Here is a 2,821-nt window from a genome sequence, read left to right as displayed (position 1 = left end):
TTCCAGGTTAACAGTTTGCCATTTGTCATCAACCTGACGGGCCCATCCCCTATGTTCAGTAGGATAGAGAACAGCTCCGTCATGGTTTAATCCTAATGCAATAACAGGGAAGACCAAATGTACAGAGGCATTGCGTATGGTTAGGACAAAAGCAGTGGCTGTGTTTGAAATGGGATCATAGGTAAAGTTCACCAGGTTCCACCAGGATTGGAATTCTCTTTCAAATTCAGTGGCACTGTCCCAGATTATTTTCCGAATTTCTGTGGGGAAGGTGCCTTCCTCGCCCTCTCTTATAATTGCAGCAGAGACAGATTGCATCTACAATTGTGCCTGGATACAGCTGAGGGCTAAGGAAACATTGTTCTGTGTAGCACTAAGTGCATCAATTACCAATTTGTGATCATCCACATTCACTCTTTCCCAATTTGGTAATATGCTTGATAGCAGTCTCTGGTGTGTTCGCAAAAGCCAATAAGAATGACTGCAGTAGTTGCTGTAATTTGGTCAAATCTCTAATTGTGACAGCCAATTTATTCAAGTTCAATTAATTTACATGTTATGTATAATATCATCACCTGGTGTTACCATAAGGGGAAGGGAAAACATTATTTCTGTTGTTCATCACTAGTGTTATCATGGTTTGTCAGGTCTTCATGTCCCTCGGAGTTCTTCTGAAAAAGTAAACACAACAGACTCTGCCACGAAGAGGCAGAAAAGGTTAGAACAATGGAATTGTCAGAGAGGTTTTGAACAGCAGTGGTACTTCCCCTACAGCAGCAGGGGGTCCACCAAAAACAGGTTGTCCAGGGTAATGCCCTGGGTTCTTGAAATCATCTGCTCCCTGTAGTGAAGGAATTGTGCTTGGAGCTGTCTGGCAAAAAGCAGTGATTTTGGAACACTCATTTACCCCCCATCTATAGTAAGAGGTGTGAGAAGTCCATTTAATCTTTTCACCTTCTGCCCTATCCTGCACACTTTTGACAGTAAAGTGAGAAACATTACCAGATTGAATTTCCTGTGGGTTTAGGAAAATCCCAAACCATCCCTGCATTGCTTTAACAGTATTATCTCCTGTACCTCTTTTAAAAGCATCAGCCTGGAGCAACCCAAATATAAACATAGCATAGGACTTGGTGTTAATACAGACAAGAAAGTAATTCTGTCCCTCACTTTGGAAAATACTCCAAACAGTTAACAGTTCCCCAACCTGGGCATTGTCCTGTTCCTCTCTGTTAGCAGAAGTGGGGGAGAGAGGAGGGGTTGCTTTAGTCACAGAGGCAGGTTTATTTTGGCTGCTACCCAAGCTCCCAGTTTCTTGGATTGCCCAGTTCTCCTTCACCTCCCTGGGAGCCAAGCCAACCACAAACACCCCTTCCCAGGTAGTGTACCTATTCTCAGCATCTTTGAAACCATAGGAATAAAACCCAACAGGCTTTGTCAGACCCTTGGGACCCTGCTGCCAAATGTTTACTGAAAGTTGTGAGGAGGCAAATCCCCACTCCACCTGAAAGGGGTCTGTAGGATAGATAGGGTCCAGTGCTTGGTGAGCTGTCACTTCAAGAATCAGCAATTGCAATGTTTCCTTCTGAGAAGAAGTCCAATCCCATTTTATTCTTTTTCTCAGCAAGTCATAAAGGGGAACAAAAGGGTCATTCTGGTTACTAAGAAGTTTATCTGGTCTTTCTATAGGAGACAGAGCTACTATGGTTTTCTGAAGGAGAATTGCTGTAGGTTTAAGTGTTCCCGGAAGCCTTTGAGTTAAAGAGGTCATAATTTCAGGCTTTACAGGTGATTGGATTGGAGATTCAAAACCAGGAATTAATTTCTTTTCATGAATCAATTGCAGGCAGCCGGATTTGTGAATGTTTTCCAGGAGTTGGTCAAGGGTACCAACCAAAGGGTCTCTCCTTTCCAAGGGGTTAAGCCCCTCAGCCCAATGAACTGTGTGCTGATTTGGGGACCATGGGATGCGTCTGTCTGCTGTTGTTAGGAACACCCCATGTCTCCAGCACCCGCCGGCTTCTTGTTCTGACAAAAGAATCTGATCTCCCCCAGTGAGAGACACTTGACAAATGTGTTCTGTTTCAGATTTTTGGGGGAGAAGCCCGTACTGCTTTGCAAGTTTTGTTAATTCAGTAGCAGTGTACGGGATTTATTTAGTGGTTTTGTGCAGGCTAAAATCTTCATTATTGATATAGTTGTATTCTGTTTTAATTAGAGGTTTTATGTTGTTACAGCAGTGTTTCCCGCAATTTTTCATCAGGGTTAATTCTGTTTGAGAACAATTTTGACTAGTGTGAGGAGTTTCTTTCTCCTCTGTTTCTTTTGAGGAATCAGAGTTCTGTGAATTTTTAACATGTTCCTCTCTCAGGGCAGTCCGTAACAAGTTATTTACATTTCTTTCTTCATCCAATTGTTTTTGCAAAACTTCAACTAGGTTTTGGAGGGAGTCTATGATAGCATTTTCCTCACTTTTTCGCTTAAAGCGAGTTTCTATGGCTGCTGTGAGACAGGCACCCAAGACTGAGCAGAGGATGGTTTTATTTTTGCCCAGTTTAAATTTTGTTTCATGTTGCAAAGAAGATATTCTATCAATAACATTTTCTAAGTTAAACCAATTGCAGTTTGCCCATTCTTCTCCCCCCGGAGAAGGTGTGGCATTGTATTTAGCAAGCAGAGCATAAAATTCAGCTTTACCTTTTGCACTGAAGTTTTTAGTCATTTTGTGAGGGGACCAAAACTACACCAGGGAGTTAACTTAAGTTACACAAATCACACAGCCTTTCCACTGTCCCCTTGCTTCCCTGGGTAGTTGAAGAGA

The sequence above is a fragment of the Melospiza melodia genome, chromosome W (genome assembly GCF_035770615.1).
Source record: "Melospiza melodia melodia isolate bMelMel2 chromosome W, bMelMel2.pri, whole genome shotgun sequence".
In the NCBI taxonomy this organism is placed as follows: Eukaryota; Metazoa; Chordata; class Aves; order Passeriformes; family Passerellidae; genus Melospiza; species Melospiza melodia.
This window is presented reverse-complemented; position numbering follows the sequence as displayed.